At 39.6% G+C, this 22,630-nt stretch overlaps 1 long non-coding RNA gene across 1 annotated transcript; it reads right to left on the bottom strand.

Annotated features, from left to right (window-relative positions):
* Positions 1–703: 703 nt before the first annotated feature.
* LOC128314033 (uncharacterized) lies at positions 704–17,406 on the bottom strand. The gene is made up of 3 exons (XR_008295371.1): positions 15,985–17,406; positions 7,630–7,813; positions 704–2,026 (listed from the first exon to the last, which is right to left on the bottom strand). It is a non-coding gene; the product is annotated as an uncharacterized LOC128314033 (long non-coding RNA).
* Between the last annotated feature and the right edge of the window lie 5,224 nt (positions 17,407–22,630).

The following is a 22,630-nucleotide window of genomic DNA, read 5'->3' as shown; positions in this document are numbered from 1 at the left end:
GCTTCTGGTGTGGTGGACTTACTGTTCCACCCAATCCTGGGGGCAACCAGATATAAGCACAGCCTTATCTATTCCCTCAGGGTTAGGAGTTAGGAAGTGGTTCTGGGTACTGCAGGAGGCCTCTGGAAAGCTATATGCTGGGAGTAACGGGTTCTGACTTTTGAAGGCCAGTCCAGCTGCTCTGTAGAGAATAGATGGTACGGCAAATGGTGGTGGCCCAGAGACCATTCAGGAACCTGCTGCTGAAGAAGAAGCTGGAGAGGCTGATAGAAGTGGAGATACAGAGACATGAACAATTTGGGACATTTTGGAGGTAAAGTGCACAAGTGATCTGTCCAAGCCCGCACTGCCAGCAAGAAGCAGAGCCAGGGTTTGTGACAGTTGAGTTGCATGCAGATGGAGTCTCTGAGATGATTACTTAGGTGGAGCAGAGACAGTGTTCATCACAGTTAAGGGCCAAGACGTGAACCTAACTCTGATGCTGGCCAGAAATGACCTGAAAGAGATGCTTCACTGTACCTCTGTTTCTTCATCTGTAAATTGGCACGATAATCATAGCTACTTCAGAGGGTTATAGTGAGAACACACAGCCCCCAGAACAGTTCCTGGCATACAGTCAATAAATGTTAGTTATTTTTTAGATAAATAATGTACAGGGGCGCCTGGGTGGCTCAGTCAGTTAAGCGTCCGACTCTTGGTTTCGGCTCAGGTTGTGATCTCACGGTTTGTGAGTTCGAGCCCCACATCGGGCTCTGCACTTGCAGTGTTGAGGCTGCTTGGGATTCTCTCTCTCTCCCTCTCTCTCTGCCCCTCCCTGCTTGTGCATGTTCTCTCTCTCAAAAAAGATAAACTTAAATAATTAAAATAAATAATGTAAATAACATAAAATTTACCATTTTAAGTACATAGTTCAGTGGCATTAATATCTTCACACTATGTACAAACATCACACTATCCACTTACAGGACTATTTCATCTTTCCAAACCAACATTCTGTACCCATTAAACGACGATTCTTCATTGCTTCCTCCTTGTCCCCAGTGTTCTGTTTCCTGCTCTCTGTCCCTATGAATTTGCCTATTCTGGGCACCTCAGAGAAGCAGAATCATACACTATTTATCCTTTTGAGTCTGGTTTATTTCGCTTACCACAATGCCTTCAAGGTTCATTCATGTGTCAGAATTTCATTACATTTGAAGGCTGACTGATATTCCACGGTATGTACATTTTGTTTAGCCATTCATCTGGTGATGGGCACTTAGATTATGTCTACCTTTTGGCTCTTGTAAGTAATGCTGCTATGAACAGTGAATATGTAAGTATACGACTTCCTGCTTTTAACTCTTTTGAGGATATACCTAGAAGTAAAATTTCTGGATCGTATTGTATTTCCATGCAATTTAACTTTTGGAGGAACTGCCGAACTGTTTTCCAAGTGGCTGTACCATTTTACGTTCCCACAAACAGTGCACAGGGGTTCCTATTTCTCCACATCCTGGCCAACACGGACTACTTTCCAATTTTTTGGTGATAGCCATCCTAATGAATGTGAACTAGAAAAATCATTTTTTTAAGGAAAAAACTGAAATTTTCCCAACAGATGCTTGCAACCCGGCTGTTGGCAGATGCTTTTTGTCCTCCATTGGCTACTTCTACAGGTAAGAGCCAACATTTTAAAGTTAGGAGATTTCTCTCTCTCCCTCTCTGTCTCTCTCTGTCTCTGTCTCTGTCTCTGTCTCTGTCTCTCTCTCTCACACACACACACACACACGGCTTCTCCCCAGACATCCCACAGATCCAGGCCAGGACATACGTGGGCATAGTTGTTACATTTCTGCATACATGTTCTATGAACCTTTTTACTGGAATAACCCACTTTGCCTTGCTTGAGGCATACCTTTTATTTCCCTGCTGGCTTTTTTTCTTCCATGGTGGCCATCCCTTCTTCTGCCTGGTCACATCCTCCTGTTCATCAAGGCCCCTGTTCTCTCCTCTCTTGACGTCTCTCCTTTCTCTTCAGCTCAGTCTGGTTCAAGGAAAGAGGAAGTTGGCAGTGCTGTTTGTTAGGGGGAGCACCAATGTCCTGAGGGGTCCCTGAGGGTAGCTGCAATGTGGTAGAGCTGAGCAATTAGAGATTCTGAGTCAGTCTCTGATGATTACCCCAAAAGGCTAGGCAGTAGCATTGTGAAAAGTCTCTAAGCCCCCACTCTAGGACCACGCTGATTGAGATCATCCACCAATCTCTCCAGGTATTCTTCGCCTTTTATTTTCTATTCATTCATCCTTTCATCTAGTACACATTTACTGAGCACCTGCCATGTGCCAGGCGTAGGCTGTGGGGATACAAACGTGGTTCCTTCTCTTCCCCAGGACTGATGGGGGAGCTTCTGAGACACTGAGACTAGTTGGGTCACTATTTTCCATTACAGAAACCACCAAGAAAAGAGGGAAACCGACAGCTAGTATTGCTTGGGTTTATTGTAGGGCAGTGACAGTGGACACTCAAACTTGAGTGTGCTCAGAATCACCTGGAGGGCTTGTTGGGACACAGGTTGCTGGAACCCATCCTAGAGTTTCTAATTCAGTAGGTTTGGTGTGCAATCTGAGAATGTGAATTTCCAACAAGTCCTTAGGGGATGCTGATGCTGCTGGTTCCGGACACACCTTGAGAAACTGTTCTTTTTTTTTTTTTAATGTTTATTATTTAGAGAGCGACAGAGAGAGACAGCACCAATGGGGGAAGGGCGGGGAGAGAAGGAGACACAGAATCCAAAGTAGGTTCCAGGCTCTGAGCTGTCAGCACAGAACCCAACACAGGGCTCAAACTCAGGGACCATGAGATCATGACCTGAGACGAAGTCAGATGCTTAACCGACTGAGCCACCCAGGCGCTCCAAAAAGCACTGTTCTATGAAAACTATGCCAGAGTTGTTGTAAGAAAACTCCCTCCCCTTCGGCTGTATCTCCTTAGCTAAACATCCCAATTCATACAACAGCCATTGCTGTTAAATGTTACTGGAAGGTTGCTGACATGCCTGGCTCTCTTGATAGCAATCCCAAATTATTACTGGGGCTAGAAATGAGCTATCCCTTTGGCTGGGCCCACATGTGGGGAAAGGAGTTTTACCTCAGAATAACGAACCAGTAACTTTCTGAGTTGTCAGTTCTGCATGCCAGGGATCCTTGGAAAAGCCCTTTTAAGTCTAGTTGGAATCAGCTTTGAGTCTTTCCCTGAAGGTGAAGCTACTGAGGCTGCTGTTGCCAAGACCACTCACTGGAAATGGCGGCTCCCCCAAGACAACCACTCATCTCTGCAGAGACACATCTGGAGCTCTAACCACTGGCGTTATCAGGTCACTGTCTTGTCTTCTCTTTTTCCGGGCAACTAGGCAGCTCTTAGTTTGTCGGCTCAAGAACTGAATTCTACCATCTCCACTTATTTAAAATTTGTCCTAATCAAGAAACAAGTATTATTTTATGTATCCTCACTGTCTACACTACAAAAGGGAGTGGAGTAGGAGAAACTCCTAACTGCCCTTTGATGGTGTAGATTAGTATTTACAGGTGCATATGACTCTATCTGTGGTTCTTTTTCCTTTCACTTTGGATCTGTCCTGATTTGAGGGAAATCAATGCTTTCTTTCCTGGTGGTAAAATTCTAAACGATGTTTTACCTAAAGCAGTGGTTCTCAACCTTGGTTACACATTGAAACCATCTATGGAACTTTATAAAGTACTGATCCCAATGGCCAAAGCTGGAACAATTTGGGCAACAAAATCAAATAGTATTGGATTATAACTCAAAATATAAATAAATATCTGTGGGCCTGTACTGACATACATAAAGACTTGAATAAAGAAATAGGGGCGCCTGGGTGGCTCAGTCAGTTGAGCGTCTGACTCTTGATTTCGGCTCAGGTCATGATCTCACAGTTTGTGAGAATGAGCTCCCATCAGGCTCTGTGCTGACAGTGCAGAGCCTGCTTGGGATTCTCTCTCTCTCTCTCTCTCTCTCTCTCTCTCTCTCTCTCTCCCTCTCTCTCTCTCTCTGCCCCTCCCCCACTCACACACACCTTCTCTCTCTCAAAATAAAAAATAAACATTAAAAAAAAGAAATTGGGAAAATAGACAAATCTCCTGTGCAGAAAAACTCTAAATAAATTATGTAGAGACTCTGTCCTCTAGGAGGCAGAGCATAACTCCTTAAATTGCATCTGTCCCCTCCTACAACCAAAAAAGAAGCACAACACCTGGGGGGCCTTTTTGGAGTTTGGAAACAACATATTTTTCATTTGAGTGTGCTATCCCAGCCCATTCACCAAGTGACCTAAAAAGCTGCTAGTTTGGAGTGGGGCCCAGAACAACAGAAGGCTCTGCAACAAGTCTAGACTGAGCCCCACTAGCAGTTCGGCTGCTCGGCCCGTATGATCCAGGAGATCCCATGGCGCTTAAGTTGTCAATGGCAGATAAGGATGCTTTTGGAGCCTTTGGCAGGTCCCAACAGGTGAACCGCAGCCCAAGTCCTTAGGATTTTGGAGCAAAACTCTGCCATCTTCTGCAAATAACTACTGTCCTTTTGGGAAACAGCTCTCAGCCTGCAACTGGGCTTTAGTAGAGACTTAATGCTTAACTATGGGCCACCAAGTTTACATGAGACCTGAGCTTCCCATTATGAACTGGGTGTTATATGACCCACTAAGCCATAAAACTGGGCATGCACAGCAGCACTCCATCATCAAATGGAAGTGGTATATTTGTAATTGTGCACAAGTAAGTTACATGAAAAAGAGGACCAAATGTACTTGGTCTTCACCCCTGCTGGACTATCTTCTCTCCCCCAGCCTGCACCTCCCCAGCCTTGCCTACAATCAGTAACAGAGTAAAAGAAGATTTGGGCCTGGTTTACAAGTGGTTCTGCAGAAATATGAAGGCACCACACCCCCTGAAAGTGGACAGCTGTAGAACTAAGGCCCCTTCCTGGGACATCCCTGGAAGCAGTGGTGAAGGGAACCCCTCCCAGTGGGCAGAACTTCAGGCAGTGCACCTGGTTGTCAGTTTGTTTGGAAGAAGAATGGCCAGATGTGTGATTATATACTGCTTCATGGACTATGGCCAATGGTTTGGCTAGATGGTCGGGGACTTGGAAGAAACATGATTGGAAACTTGGTGACAAGGAAACTTGGGGAAGTGTATGTAGAAAGCCCTCACTGAATAGGAAAAAAATGTGAATATATTTGTGTCCCATATGAATATTAACCAGAGGGTGAGCATAGCAGAGGCGAATTTTGATAATCAAGTGGAAAAGATGACTCATTCTGTCTTTCCCCAAAGAGAGGCTCTGTCATATCACCTAGAGGGCTCATGAACAAAGTGGCTATGGTGGTAGGGATGGAAGTTATGCATGGGCTCAGCAACATGGGCTTCCACTCACCAAGGCTGACCTGGCTTTGGTCACCACTGACGGCCCAATCTGTCAGCAGCAGAAACCAATACTGAGCCTCCAACAGGAAATGATTTTCCAGGGTGATTAGCCAGTTACCTGGTGGTAGCCTGATTATACTGGACTGCTTCCATGATGGAAGGAGCAGTGTTTTGTTTTTACTGGACTAGGTTCTTACTCTGGATATGAGTTTGCTTTCTTTGCCTGCAATGTTTCTGCTGAAATTAATATCCATGGACTTACAGAAAGCCTCATCCACCATCATGGTATTCCACACAGCATTGCTTCTCATCATGGAACTCAACAGCAAATTAAGTAAAGCAGCGGGTCCCTGCTCAGGGATTCACTGGTCTTACCATGTTCCCCTCCTCACCGCACCCCACCCCCACCCCCCATGAAGTAGCTGGCTTGATAGAATGGTGGAATGGCCTTTTGAAGACTCAGTTACAGCACCAGCTAGTTGGAAATACCTTGCAGGGCTGGGGCAAGGCTCCCCAGAAAGCTGTACATGCTGCAAATCAGCATCCAATATGTGATGCTGTTTGTCCCCTAGCCAGCATTCATGAATCCAGGAATCAAGGGGTGGAAATGCAAGTGGCACCACTTACTATTACTCCTAGTGACCCACTAACAAAGCTTTTTGCTTCCTATTCCCACAACCTATGCTTTGCTGGTCTAGAGGCTTTAGTTCTAAAGGGAAGAATGCTTCCACCAAAAGACACAACAATGAGTCCACTGAACTGAAAGTTAAGACGGCTGCTTAGCCACTTGGGCTCCTCATGCCTTTGAATCAACAAGCAAAGAAGGGAGCTATGGTGCTGGCTGGGGTGACAGATCTTCACTACCAAGGGGAACCTTGGCTGCTACTCCATATGGAGTGTAAGAAAGAGTATGTCTGGAGTATAGGAGATCCCTTTCGGTGTCTCTTAGTACTACCATGCCCAATGGTTAAGGTAAAGGGAAATCTACAACCCAATCCAGGCTGGACAATTAATGGCCCAGATCCTTCAAGAATGAAGGTTTGGGTCGCTCCATCAGGTAAAGAACCATGGCCAACTGAGGGGCTTGCTGAGGGTAAAGGGAATACAGAATGGGTAGTAGAAGAAAGTAGTTATAAATACCAGCTACAACCATATGACCAGCTAGAGAAACAAGGAGTATAGTTTTCATGAATATTTAAGCTATAGGATACCAAGGAGAAGAGTAAACATTACTTAAGGACTTTATCTCTTCTTCTGGATAAGGGGTTGGTGTGTTTTCAGCTGTATGCAAGATAGTTGTATTGTGTTTGGTGGAATTATGACTTTGCTATTGTCTTTATTTGGAGATTAAGTATGGTTTAAGGAGATGCATATGGGTGCCAGGCCTACAAAGTGTGGACTTGTGATGATTAATTTTATGTGTCAATTTGCTAGGCTATGGGGTACCCAGATATTTGGTTAAAATTTATTCTGGATGTTTCTATGAAGGTATTTTTGGGTAAGATTAGCATTTAAATTGGTAGACGGAGTAAAGCAGATTATCCTCCTTAAGGTAGGAGGGATTCATCCAATCAGTAGAATGTCGACCTTCCTCCAAGTAAGAGAGAACTCTTCATACATGACAACCTTTGAACTAGGAAAAAGGCTTTTTTCTTGCCTTCAGACTGAAACTGAAACATTGTTTCAGGCCTTCGGACTCAGATCAGAACTATTTACTATCAGGCCTCCTCTGTTTCCCGGTGGCCAAACTCACCTTGTAGATCCTGGGACTTGCCAAACTCCATAATTGCCAATTTCTCATAATCTCTCCCTCTCTCTCTGTATGTGTATATCTTTATATTCTATTTATCATCTATCTATCTATCTATCTATCTATCTATCTATCTATCTAATCATCTCCTATTGGTTCTGTTTCTCTGGAGAACCCTCACTAGTACAGGGAGAATGGACATATCTCCCAAATCTATTCTCTGCAAATCTATTCTGCCCACAAGTAGGTGGAACATAACTCCCCACTCTAAGTGTGGGCTGTACAGAATGACTTCCTTCCAAAGAGTACAGTATGGAAAGGGGGGAAAAGAGTAACTTTACAGTAGAGAAACCTGACAAAACACTACCTCAGTCAGGTGACCAAGGTCAACATCAACAGTGACAAGTGATGTTGATAGTATGTAACCTTGATATGGTGTGATGAAAATGGCACTTTACCTCTGTGGTCTTACTCCCCAAGAACTGTAACTCCATGGATCCAGCCTCAAGAGCAGGAGCATGGAGAAGTGGTGACTTGGGCTCTAATGCTCTCTTTTGGCACTGGGAAGGACTGTCCCTTTGCATGTATCAGCCCCAGGTTTTTTGGTGAGAAGTATGGTCTCCAAAGGGATGGAGTGATCATCTGGAGAAGGAAAGATAGACTTTTCATACTATGAATTGGTGGAAAAGGTTATACTAGTTTTACTTATATTTTCTCTCTTTCCATAATTAGTATGTAACATTTTTGCCTTTTTGGGTAACAACTTTATTGAGATCTAATTCATATGCCATATATCTTATAGTTTTTAGTTTATTTACAGAGTTGTGCAACCATCAGCACAATTAATTTTAGAATATTTGCATCCCACCAGAAAGAAACATTCCCTTTATCATTCCCTGCCTCATTTCCTCCCTAGGCCCAGGCAACCACTAATCCACCTGTTTCTGCAGATTTGCCTACTCTGGACATTTCACATAAATGGAGTCATACAACACGTAGTCTTTGGTGACTGATTGGCCTCTTTCACTTAGTGTTAATGTTTTCAAGGTTCATCCATGTTATAGCACGTGTCAGTACTTCCTTTCCTTTGTTGCCAAGTAATATTCCCTCATATGGATATACCACATTTATTTATTCATTCATCAGCTTATGGGCAACCAAGGACTGAATGCTTGTGTTCCCACCAAATTCACATGTGGAAGACTAATCTACAATGTGATGGTGTTTGGAGGTGGGGTCTTTGGGAGATAATTAGGTCATGAGGGTGGAGCTCTTGATAGGATTAGTGCCCTTATAAAAAGAGGCATACAAGAGCTTACTCCCTCTCTCTCAACCCTCAGGAGGATATAATGAGAAGATGACCATTTGCAAACCAAGTAGAGGATTCTCATCAGAATCCAACCACGATCTTAGATTTGCAAGCCTCCAGAACTGTGAGAAATAAGTTTCTGTTGTTTAAACCACTCAATCTATGATAATTTGTTGTAGCAGCCCAAACTGACTAAGATATAGACCTTTGGGTTGTTTCCACTTTTTGGACGATTATGAATAATGTGGCGATGGACATTCATGTATAAGTTTTTGTGTGCACATATTTTTCAATTTCTCTTGGGCATATACCTAGGAGTGGATTTGCTGGGTCATTGTTAATTCTATGTTAACCTTTTAAGGAAGAGCCATACTTTTCCAAAGCAGTGCACCATTTTACATTCCCACCAGCAGTGTATGAGGGTTCTGCTTTCTCCATACCTTTGCCAACACTTATTATCTTTGTGTTTGATTATAAACATCCTTGTGGGTGTGAAGTAGTATCTCATTGTTTTGATTTGCATCTTTCTGGTGGCTGATCATATGAATTAATTGAGAGTGTTCTTGAAAACGATGGAGAATAAATCTTTCTTTCAGTGAATTAATGAAGCACGTTGCAGGCCCTGTTACCATTCCCATCATTTCCTGGAATTAAGGCACTGACTTAGACCATCAAGATCTCCAGATGGACCTTGGCCACAGCCTCCCACTGGCCTCCCTGCCCTCTACTCTTACCCTACTCCAAATCATCATTCATACTGCTGCTAGAATTACTCAATTTCCCTTGTGTAAAATCCTCCTTTGGCTCCTCAGCCATGGGATAAAGGATAATCTCCCTAGCTTCGAATATAAGACCCTTCACTGCTGGATTCAGCTGCCCTTCTGGCATTCCCCTGTTGCTGCTTGCGTTCCCAGACCAGGCTTGGTGCCTGTGCACATTGTCTCCTCTGCTTAGAATGTTTACCTCTCAAAGCCTAGTTCTATTCCTTCTCCCACTGCAAGAAAGAAAAAGGTAACTGCCTCCTACTGTGTCCCCATTACACTTTTCTTGCACCATCACACCATGATGACCTCTTTTCAAATCTCTAGTCCCAATGACTCTGTAAGCAACTCAGAGGCAGAGAGCATTACTTCTTATTAAGCTACATACCCAGGGCCAGCCTAGCACCTGACACATCCCTTGGAGAGACTCAGCAAAAGCTTGTGGGCAGACTAGCTGAAACAAACTTGTGGAGATGTTTCTTTCTGGCAATAACCAGAATATATTCACTTTTTTTTTTTAAGTTTATTTATTTTGAGAGAGAGACAGCACACACACACAAGCAGGCTTTGTGCTGACAGTGCAGAGTCCGATCAGGGTGGGGGGTAGGCTCAAACTCACAAACTGTGAGATCATGATCTGAGCTGAAATCAAGAGTTGGACACTTGACCAACTGAGCGACCCAGGTGCCCCTCATATTTGTTTTTCTTAATCAGATTGAGCCAAGTACCTATTATAGTTGATAGATTGAAGGTTTAAGAGACCCATCAGATATTCATTTGTTTGCTCACTGGGCAGGAATGGGTATGATGTCCAGTCAGGAGGCAGCTGAAGTGGTCTGGGGGGAAAGATGATGGTGGTTTATTTTCAGAACTTTGAAATAGCTGATGTGTAAAGATGCTGAAGCGTCCATACCTCTTCCTTATAGATGAGACGAAGTAAATGACTCGCCCCCTCATTTCCACACTCAGTTCCTGCACTCTCTACACTGATGGTAAAATGATTATCTGGTTTCCATCCATTAAGTCTATGACTCAATGAGGAAAACGGACAATTGTATCAATCGAGGGAACACTTTCTTGGGATTTTCTGTTTCCCTATGCAAAGGCTGGTTGAAAACCTTCCTTTCATGCATTCTCTAGGGCTGGGTCTTTAAGCAGAGGCTTAAAAAATTATTTAGGAGCTCTCTGTTGGCATCCACCCCACCCCTCCACACCACAAATGTCAGCTTTTAAAGGACAAGAATCACACATCTCTTTTTATATCTCCTTGCAATGCTTAGCTCACTCATAAACACTGGGCACTCAGTAAATGTCAACTAATGATTACATTCTTACAGATAGATGGACATGGAAGAAGCCAGAAATACTGCTGTTACTATCCTTTATTTAGTTTATTGGATTTAATTGTCAAATGAGAGAAGTGTTCTATTAGAGAAAAACAAGAAATTCTATCAGATGTGAATTAACAGAAATCTCTAGAACTATCCTAAAGCAAAATGAAACCTTACTTAGGAGTATATATAAAGTTTAAAACCTCACCTATTTAAATATAATGATAATGTTCTGGTAACACAGTAGTGATGAGCCACTTTCTGAACTAAGAACAACAATCAACTTCCGGCTATGTGTACAAATGAACTGCTATCTTGTTCTGCTGCTTTGCCAACACCACTTTCCCTCCTGCCTTCCTAAAAGCATCCCTTGTGCTTTATGTATATTTGGATGAAAATTAGGTGGGAGTCATGATCCTTTCAACGGTGGACAAAGATGAACACAAGTATTATTTTATTTTAAAAAGCCAGTTGCGCCATCTCTGTTGATGGGACTTCAGGGGAAGAGACGAAACATTTGTTGAAATTCTACCATGTGGGCCAGGTAGAAGATGGGGAGGTAGAGTTGTTTAGGTCACAGCTCTTGTCTGGTTTGGTGAGGGAAGGAAGTGGAAGAGGAAACCTCCAAGGGGAGGTGCAGAGCCAAGAAATAAGTGGGGGCAGCATTCCAACAATGGAAGAGCCTGCAGGGTAGGGGTCAGGTCAGTAATGCTGTGAAATCAGGGTGGAACAGGAAGGAGACGCAGGGAAAATGAGATCTGCTCTAGACGATTGGTAGAGGTAAAAGGAATCCTGAGGGGTCCTGCCTTGCTGGAGAATTTCTGGGGATAGAAGCAGCAGCATAAATATCAGCATCAAATAGTAGAATAAGACTTCAAATGTCTGTCAAGGATTAGAGAAGGGGACATACAGTTAGGGGTAAAGCATGGGATTAAGAGAGGGCCAAAGGTGAGGTAAACATTATAGGACTGAGATGAGTTTTCAAAGATGGGTTTTGTTCATCTCTAAATAAGTTTGCGTTACTTAAAATGCACTTGAAGAAAACTATAAAACTGCCTCAGAAGACCCGAGATTGAAAGATTGAAAGGAAATCATATTAATGGACAAAAAGACTGAATATCATAAAATGTCAATTTTCCTCCTATTAATTTAGAGTTTTAACACAATGAAAGCCACAACAAAATTTTTGTTTTATTTTTGGAACATGATAAATTATTCTGCAGGTTATCTAGAAAAATAAACAAGTGATAATACCTATGAGAAGCTGGAAAGGAAGAGTACCCATTGGGTATAAGCCCTATAAGGACAAGAGAACATTCAAAACAGCACTCTGTTAACACTGAACACTGAACTCTGTTAACACTGGTGCAAGGCTAGACAGCTTTGGGAAGGTTAGACCTATAACCAGTCCTAGAAATGCCATATAGGGGAGTAGTTAAGTATAGTGGGTTTGAACCCACATTCTGCCACTTCTTGGCCATATGAATGTGGACAGTTTTAAAATGACGGTGACTGTAGCTACTTCATAAGGTTGTTCTGAATGTTAAACAAGGGAATGTATGTAAAGTTGTCAGAACAGTGCCTTGCCCACCATGCTCAATCAATTTCACCTTCTTCTGTGGTCCCTCTGAAATGCAGAAATAAGTTATAATATCTTTACCTACACAATCAACTTTCAACTATCTTCCCAAACAACCTGAATTCACTAGATGAGTATTTGCCAAAGTATTGCACAACACCCTGTTCCTAAGAAAAGGAGTTCTTTGATTAAATGTTTAGGTTATGTTATACATCCTATCTCCTTCTCTTGGTCACAAGCTGGTTTTCTCAAGTTCCATAGGAAATAGATATATTTCCTAAAGTAGTTAGACCTGGAACCATTTTTGCACAATGTCTATTAACATCCTCTAGAACTGGCGTTCTCTGAAACACACTTTGAGAAACACTGTGTTGATTAGTAGATCAGTAGAAAAGCTTAACCACACATTATCTCCAAATACCAAGTGGCCAATTTTTATTGGCCAATAAAACAGAATAAAATATATCTTTAGTAACATATTAGATCCATATTTTACTCCAAGGCATATCTATCACACATGAATCAGTAGTCATCTTTAAATAATCAATATATAATGAAGATTGAAGCAGTTACTCAGATAATTAAAGCAAAGGTAGAGTTTTTACAATAGTTACTCAAGAAATTGTGCTTGTATAGAGCTGCCTTCTGTGGGCTTTAAATCTTCATTTTTCCCATTTTTTATGGCAAAAAGACTTCTGAATCACTGTTTCTTAAAAACTTTATTTTGTGCAAGGAACAAGAGAGTTCTTCAAATTAAATATGTTGGTTAATGACACCACAGAAATACAAAAGATTGTAACGGAGTATTATGAAAAATTATATGCCAACAATTGAACAACCTAGACGAAATGGATAAATTCCTAGAAACATAACCTACCAAAACTGAAGCAGGAAGAAATAGAAAATCTGAATAGACTGATTACCAGCAATGAAATTAAATCAGTAATAAAAAAACTTCCAACAAACAAAAGCCCAGTATCAGGTGGCTTCACAGGTGAATTCTACTAAACATCTAAAGAAGAGTTAACACCTATTCTTCTCAAACTTTACCAAAAAATAGAAAAGGAAGGAAAACTTCCAAATTCATTCTAAGAAGCCAGCATTACACTGATTCTAAGAAGCCAGCATTACACTGATTCCAAAAGCAATAAAGACATCACAAAAAAAGAGAAATACAGGCCAGTATCTTTGATGAACAGAGATGCAAAAAATCCTCAACAAAATACTAGCAAACAGAATCCAACAATACACTAAAAAAAAACATTTACCACAGTCAAGTGGGATTTATTCCTGGGTTGCAAGGGTGGTTCACTATTTGCAAATCAATCAATGTGGTACCTCACATCAGAAAGGATAAGAACCATATGGTCATTTTATAGACACAGAAAAAGCGTATGACAAAGTACAACATCCATTCATGATAAAAACCCTGAACAAAGTAGGGTTAGGGAGAACACACCTCAACATAACAAAGGTCACATATGAAAAACCCACAGCTAATATCATAGTCAATGAGGAAAAACTGAGAGCTTTCCCTCTAGAATCAGGAACAAGATAAGGATGTCCACTCTGACCACTTTTATTCGCCATAGTACTGGACGTCCTAGCCTCAGAAATAAGCAACAAAAAGAAATAAAAGGCATACAAACTGGTAAGGAAGAAGTAAAATTTTCACTCTTTGCAGATGACATGAAACTATATATAGAAAATCCTAAAGACTCCACCAAAAAACTACTAGAGCTGATAAATGAATTCAGTAAGGTCAAAGGATACAAAATCAATGTCCAGAAATCCATTGCATTTCTATACACCAATAATGAAGTAGCAGAAAGAGAAATTAAGAAAACAATCCCATTTATAATTGCAGTAAAAAATAATAAAATACCTGAGGTAAACAAAACCAAAGAGGTGAAAGACCTATACTCTGAAAACTATAATACATTGATGGCCGGGGCACCTGGCTGGCTCAGTTGGAAGAGCATGAAACTCTTGATTTTAGGGTCATGAGTTGCAGCCCCACGCTGGTGTAGAGATTACTAAGAATAAATAAATAAACTTAAAAAAAAAAACACTGGTGAAAGAAATGGAAAGTGACACAAACAAATGGAAAGATATTTCATGCTCCTGGATTGAAAGAATATTGCTAAAATGTCCATACTACTCAAAGCAATCTGCACACTTAATGCAATCCCTATCAAAATACCAACAGCATTTTTTTTTATAGAACTAGAACAAACAATTCTAAAACTTGTATGGAACCACAGAAGACCCCAAATAGCCAATAGCAATCTTGCTAAAGAAAAAAACCCAAAAAACCAAAGGTATCACAATTCCAGACTTCAAGTTATATTGCAAGGCTATAGTAATCAAAATAGTATGGTACTGGCACAAAAACAGACACAGAACAATACAACAAAATAGAAAGGCCAGAAATGAACCCACAATTATACAGTCAATTAATCTTTGACAAAGCAGAGAAGAATACCTATTGAGAAAAGACAGACTCTTCAACAAAGAGTGTTGGGAAAATTGGACAGCTACAAACAAAAGAATGAAATTGGACTGCTTTCTTACAACATACACAAAAATAAACTCAAAATGTATTAAGGACCTTAATGTGAGACCTGAACCATAAAAATCCTAGAAGAGAACACAGGTAGTAATTTCTCTGGCATCATCCATAACAATATCTTTCTAGATATGTCTCCTGAGGCAAGAAAAACAAAAGCAAAAATAAACACTGGGATTACAACGAAATAAAATGCTTCTATACAGTGAAGGAAACAATCAACAAAATTAAAAGACAACCTACTAAATGGGAGAAGATATTTATAAATAACACATCTGGTAAAGGGTTAGTATCCAAAATCTATAAAGAACTTCCATAGCTCAATATCCCCAAACCAATTACTCCAATTAAAAAATGAGCAGACGACATGAACAGACATTTCTCCAAGGAAAACATACCAGATGGCCAACAGACACATGAAAAGATGTGCAACATCACTCATTATCAGGAAAAAGCAAATCAAAACCACACTGAGAAAACATCTCACACCTGTCAGAATAGCTAACATAAAAATTCAAGAAACAAGTGTTGGTGAGGATGTGGAACAAAAGGAACCCTTGTGCACTGTTGGTGGGAATGCAGACTTGTGCAGTGGAAGACAGTATGGAGGTTCCTCAAAAAATTAAAAATAGAACTACCCTATGATGCAATAATTGCACTACTAAGTATTTACCCAAAGAATACAAAAACAATATATTCAAAGGGATATATCCCCTGTGATTATTGCAGCATTATGTATAATAAATTATGGAAACAGCCTAAGTGTCCAGCAATAGATGAACGGATAAAGAAGATGTGGTATATATGTGTGTACACACACACACACAAACACACCACACACAGAGAGGAATATTATTCAGCCATGAAAAAGAATGAAATCTTGCAATCTGCAACAATGCGGATGAATCCAGAGACTATAATGCTAAGCGAAGTAAGAAAGTCAGAGAAAGACAAATACCATGTGACTTCACTCATATGTGCAATTTAAGAAAAAACCCAACTGTACAAAGAAAAAAAAAGAGAGACAAATAAAAAAGTAAACTCTTAACTATAGAGAGCAAACAGAGGGTTACAAGAGGGGAGGTGAGTGCGGGGGATGGGCGAAAGAGGTAAAGGGGGCCAAGAGCACACTTATCTTAATGGGCATATATATGTTGGTTAACAACCCAAATTTCCCAAATAAAGGTGCATAAAATAAATCCCAAAGATTCTAGTCTATTGTTACCATGAAATGAGTTTCACTGTATTGCTGGAAAAGACACACCTATGTCAATTTCCTTCTGTTATTATTCCTGGTCGAGTAAAACCGCTGCAGAGCCATGAGCATAGTCATGCATGTCTTTGAAGGTGAAGACGGTCTTACTCGTCTTCACATCTCCTGGCCCTGCGCTTGGCACACTGTAGATGCTGAAAAATACTTGTCAAATGAATAAGGTCAGTCCTACAAAAATAATCAAAAAGAAAACTTACTGTATAATGAGATTTCAAGAGCTTACTCAGTTTCCACCATCATTTCTGAGAAGAGTTGTAGAATACTTAAGTTATACTATCTTGTTTTTCAAGATCCCTATCCAACAGGTAGGAACAGTTTTATGATAGCATGACAGTTGCTTATACGAAGATATATACTTCCAAGATGTTAGAAAACTGTTTTTGTGATGAGTTTAAACCTTTTCCCTATAATTTAATTTATATTATTATATTTGCTTTAAAGTGTTCTTCAAAGGTGAAAATAAAAAAGGAGCTTTGGGGCTGAATCTTCATAAAATCTGAATCTATAAAATCCAGCAAAAAATGAGGCTTTTCTAAAGATACTTCTAATGGGAGGAACAGGGTCTAGGAAAAAATTCCGAAATGACAACTAAAGAACATATATCATAGCAAACTTCATTAAAGTACTATGGATTTTCCAAGCTTCAGTGTACATAGTCCTATCTAATTACAAGGATATAACACAGGAGAAAAATAAAATGTCTTATCAGTCTTTGAGGCCACACCTCCATGTCTGCACATAACCCAGGGATGACAGTGGGTGAATCATTAACTGCTGTTTATTTGTGCTGATAGAGAGCTGTCACATAGATATCAAAAAGGTAGATATTTATTTCTTCATTTCTAGCAGCTTTACAAGTACCAAGCATTAAATAAGGGTGATCAAATATGAATACTACCTAATAGTCTATCCTGTCTTTGTCTCAGACAGTTGTATGAAGATATGTTTTATAAGGCTGCTAACCTGTCTTTCATGCTGTGTTAAAAATATTTTACTAAATTTCTAGCTTCTATCAAAAACTCTTTAGAAACCTCTAGAGATTGCTAATGGATTTATCTTATCACATGGCAGGGTAGAGTGAACTTTGTACAATGCCTGACAGAGTGCTTATGTTTATTAATGAAAGTTGGATTACCTGGATTTTGCTAACTGTGTCACCTAGGCCAAGACACCTAATCTCTCTTGGGCCCCTTTGCCCATGTGTGAAGTGAGAATTAACACAAATAGCTTCCAGTATCTCTTGTTGCTTAACAACTCCATTTCAAGGGGCGCCTGGGTGGCTCAATCGGTTAAGCCTCTGACTCTTGATTTCTGCTCAGGTCACGATCTCATGATTCATGAGTTAAAACCCCCGCATCCAGCTCTGTGCTGCTTGGGATTCTCTCTCTGCCTCTCCTCTGTTTGTGCTCTCTCTCTCTCTTTCAAAATAAATAAACTTAAAAACACCTAAAACTCAGTTTCGAAACTATGTCTCCCTATACCACCTCTGGGTAGAATAATCCCTGTTTCTTACACAGCATAAACATAAACCTTTTTGCCTCTAAGTATTTCTTTCTTAAGTTTTAAGGGTTGCTGCCTTAATTATTAGCACTCAGGAATTTGGTCAGTAAATCCAAGTTTAACCTACCCTAACCATCCATACTCACCCTGATTTTATGGATTTGGATAATATTCATTCTCAGCCTTGACTTCCAGACTGACAGGCCTACACGTCTAGTGGCTGGCCTTCTCTTGGTCACTTGTGCTATTTTTCTTTGGGTTTTCTTCAACTCACCCTTTCACCTGAAATGCGATAAGTAAACCATACATAGGTTAAGGAGAGACAAATTTTGTGTTTTGTTTCTTATAATGGTTGGTAAAATCCTCTGCTTAATTTTCAACCCCCTTCCTAATGGTTGCATTTTAGAGATACTTTTGTGACCACACCCTGGAATGGTAGCTATAGAGATCTCTTTCTGAGCTTAAATAATACATAGGAGACCATGGTACTCATAGTTTTGTCTATTTATCCCTAAACCTCACAGTTTTTTTGTTCATCATTTGTAAGTCACTGTTGTCTACTCACAAAACTGTGTGAGAACTCTGGCTTACCCTGTCGAGCTGGCACTATGTTCCTAAATGAACTTTAACATCATCTCCCCTTTCCAGAATTAACACAAAGTTAATATGACAAGTCCCAGTATAGATCCCTGGAACTCTTACATCTCCCATTTCTTTGTTTTCAGTTTAACTTATTTGGAGACTTGGCAACAGTCTGAATGAATTCAAATCACAGTTCTAGAAAACATCTACTTCAGCCTCTAACCAAGCAGGAACCATATTTATGATTTACGTAAACCAGCCTGTGTACTCATTACATGCTCTTATTTCCTGTATTCCTGATGCTTTGGCATCTGGGGGCCTTACTGACAGGGGAGGCACAGCCCCACCCCCAGTTAGCTGATTCCTAGAGACAGCCAGGATCCTGCCTTTCATTTACAAACCAACCAATCCAAAGCCCCACCTCCTCTATCTGGCTCATACACTGCCCTGTCAATACTCCCCTGTCCTAATCACCAGGGCAAGGTACCAGACAATTTGAGACAGCCTCTAAAGCCCAGAGCCTGCTGAACCTATTTAAAGTAGCAAATCCTAAGTGTGTTTACCCTGTCTTGACCACGGAAACCACAATAAGGGCTCACGCATTGCTTTCCCCTTGTTCCTTCTGCCTCCTGACCTAACCTGAGGCTTACCTGTGTGTGCCTGTGTGGCATGGTGTGTCCTTTCCTCTTGGGAACTGTAACAAATTAGCTGTTTCAAGGGCAGTCATCCCCTGATCTGTTGGCCCACGATACCTCAGTAAAAAACCCTACATTTTAAAACAACTGTTAGAACAATTCCAGGGACCAGAAGTCCATTTCTTTGCAAGGCAGCAATTTCAGTGGTGAATAGAGTTCTTTCCCATCTTAAACTGCAATCTGCTTCCTTGTACCTTCCAAATAATTCAGCCTCCAGGGCAACAGAGAATAAATCTACCCATTTTTTTCAGGTGATGAACGATGAGGTATCAGAAACACATCTATGATTGCCTTTCCTGAAATACATTTGTGAGAATCACACAGATGAATCTATAGAATTTTTTGGCTTTATTTCTAGCCTCCTTCTTATGATGATCAGCATCTGACAAGTCACTGTGGCTTCAACAGTCCAGTGAATTGAATATTTTCTTCTAACATTCCCATAATCATCCATTCATTCATGGATTAAGCAGAACCTCAGTAGCCTGGTAGCCTTCACTAGTTTATCACTGTCCTTTTAAAAACGTAGTATCTACTAGAACTGGTCTACTGCACATGCAGTTTCATTACCACTATTAACTTTCCTGGGTCTGGGCATCAGGCTTCTGCTGGTGCGTCACAGTATCAACTAACAATTTACCAGATAAATTTATCAATAAAAGAGACAGTTTCCTGTAATCCTATTTCCAAGATATAATATTTTGTTGTATACTACTTCATACTTTTTCCTAGACCCCAGATTTTTATTGGCTCGTATTATACACAGAAATATTTAACAACTTTTTTTTTTTCCATTTACCAATATATCTTTGGTATTCTAGAGTGCCAAACTTACGAACTGCAATTAGTAGAGCTCCCTGAGGGCAGGACTACCTTAAGTATTTATGAAACACACATAAATGATACAATTGTTGAGTGACTATGTTGTAATGATTCCTATATAACCACAGATTACACATTTCAGCCAATACTGGGACAACTTTTCCTTTAAATTTCTAGAGAACTCTTGGATAGTGTGTGATTTCATTTATTTTGCTAATTATATTTAACATTATTTTGTGTTTATACCCACTATTTCAATAATTTTGTCACAGTTATTTTAAAAGAGCAAGTTGAAAGGGGATCTCGTATCTTATTCAGTAAATGGAAGAACAATAGTTAATTGATTCTACTATTATGTTTCTACTCATTCACATGAACAGCCCAATTGGCTCCCAACAGTATTTCCCTGCCAGGTTGCATAATTAGTGCAAATTAATATAATTGGTAGCTGATTATATTCCATTTATGAGTTCTAGGTTTGGTTGTATCTGTGTACAGGGAAATTCTAGAGTTTTGATTGCAGATTTCTCCTCACAGTCGTATCTAGTGTTTTTACATTTTCTAAAAGAAGTTATTGATTTAATGTATTTTATCAAAACTCGTCCAAGATCTCACTTGCATTTCTAGCTATGCTTTTGCTGGTCCATATCTAGACTTACGTTAGAAAATAAATAGTTAACAATATCTGAGCAACAATATCATGCATATGTCTGTTTTTGTTAATGATTTAGAAAAGCCCTAAGTCAAATTGTTTTCTACCATTCTCAAATTAATTTATAATAGTCTGTAATCCAAGTTAAAAATATGTTCAAATTATCTTAACTAATGAGCCAAAGGCAATTAAAAACCAAACTTTTTCTGGTTTATAGTATGTAAACTGATGAAAAGATTCTGTTTCAGCTAAGCGAAATTAGTCAAAGACAAGTATCATATGACTTCACTCATATGAGGACTTAAGATACAAAACAGATGAACACAAGGGAAAGGAAACAAAAAATAATATAAAAACAGGGAGGGGGACAAAACATAAGAGACTCTTAAATACAGAGAACAAACAGAGGGTTGCTAGAGGGGTTGTGGGAAGGGAATAGGCTAAATGGGTAAGGAGCATTGAGGAATCTACTCCTGAAATCGTTGTTGCACATGTGCTAATTTGGATTAAATTATTAAATTATTAAAAAAATACATTATGGAAAATAAAAAAAATAAAATTGAAGGGAAAAAGATAATTGATATCTAAAAAAAACTATTTTGTTTCATATATCTAACATTACAAATCCTTGTTAATACTGAAATTACTGAAGTAACATGGATAATAAATCATTGATTTTCAACCTATGGAAAACTACACTAGTACCAATGGATTTCTGCAGTATACAGAAAGACACTGGGCATGGTCTCTTTAGCCAGGAACAAATGCAGGTATTTGTGTTTTATGTTCCATCTATGTCTATACTTAGCTATCATTAAATATTTAAGCTATGGGTTTATACTGTACTAATATTCTTCATGATGTCTTCATGAAAGGCTTTATTTTTGAGTTTCTCTTAGCTCAATGTAATTTTTTAAGACTTTATTTTTTATTTTAGTTTAGATTTACAGGAAAATTGATAAGGTAGTAGTTTCCATATATTCCCTCTCTGTCTCTCCCGTTATAAACATCTTACAGGATAAATGTATTTATTCATTTACAGTTAATAAATGAATATTGATACTTTATATTATTAAAATCCATGGATTATTCATATTTCCTTAGAGTTTTTACCTAATGTCTTTTTTCTGTCCCTGGATCCCACATTACATTTACTTGTTATATCCCCTTGGACTCGGCTCCTCTTGGGTATGACAGTTTCTCCAACTTTGTTTTTGATGACCTTGACAGTTTGGAGAAGTACTGCTCAAGTATTTTATAGGATGTCCCTCTACTGGAATTTGACATTTTTCTCAAGGTTAGACTGAGGTTATAGGTTTAGGGAGGTAATTTTCCTAAGAGGACTTAGATACCTGCAGATTAAAAACACACATCTATACTTCATCAAACTGTTGCCGAGGACGTAACCCATGCATCATTTTTAGTATTGTGCCTATTTTGTATGACTAGAGGCAGAAAAGATAGCCTTGAGAAAAAAATATGATTAAAAAAAGGTTGGCTTTTTTAAAAAAAATAACTAAGAGGTAGATAACATTAATAAAGACAGCAAACAGTAGTCATTTTAATTTGCTTTCCAAAGTAACCATGTTCTTTACAAATGAAGACAGAACATCAGACAAAAATGCATAAATAATATAGTTAGTTCAATTTTGTATCTTCAGAGGTAAATTTAGGTTGTATATAAATTTACTTAAGTATATTTATGTTTTCAAAGCATACTGTCACAGTTTTATCTACCAAACAAACAATAAACACTGTGTAGGATTCTCTTGCCTAGGGGTCAAAAATAGCCTTAAATCCTTAGAAATTTTATAGTAGGCAATCATTTTCTCCTGAGCGGTGGTTCTCAAACTTTAGCGTGTATTAGAATCGCCTGAAAGGCTTATTCAAACACAGATTCCTGGGTGCTGTTCCTGGCAGTTTCTGATTCAGTAGGTCTGGGGCAGGGCCTGAGAATGTGCATTTCTATAAAGTTCCCAGGCGGTGCTGATGTCTGAGAACACTATGAAAACCACTTCTTAAGAGTCAACAAGGAAGCTACATTTATTAAGTGCCTATGATGATTCAGATGTTTTTCAGATATTAGCTTAATTAGTTACAGAATCTTATCAAGCAAGTATGAGTATCCCTTTTATAAATGGGGAACCTGAGCTCAGGGGAGCTAAGGAACTCAGCTGAGGAGGTAATGGGATTAGATGGCAAAATTACAGTTCAGATCTCTGATTCTAATGCCCATGTTTTTCTAGCACAACACACTTTGTACTTGTTGCCAAAGGAGGGAAATGTACACATCCTCGGCATGCTCTCTAGAAAAGGAAACTGTACCAATCACTGAGTACGGTGATTAATTCAGGTTAGTAGAGCATTAAAGGAATCTTAACTGAAG

The sequence above is a fragment of the Acinonyx jubatus genome, chromosome A1, assembly GCF_027475565.1.
Source record: "Acinonyx jubatus isolate Ajub_Pintada_27869175 chromosome A1, VMU_Ajub_asm_v1.0, whole genome shotgun sequence".
In the NCBI taxonomy this organism is placed as follows: Eukaryota; Metazoa; Chordata; class Mammalia; order Carnivora; family Felidae; genus Acinonyx; species Acinonyx jubatus.
Note: the sequence above shows the minus strand (reverse complement) of the source record. Positions and strands in the feature narration are given on the sequence as shown.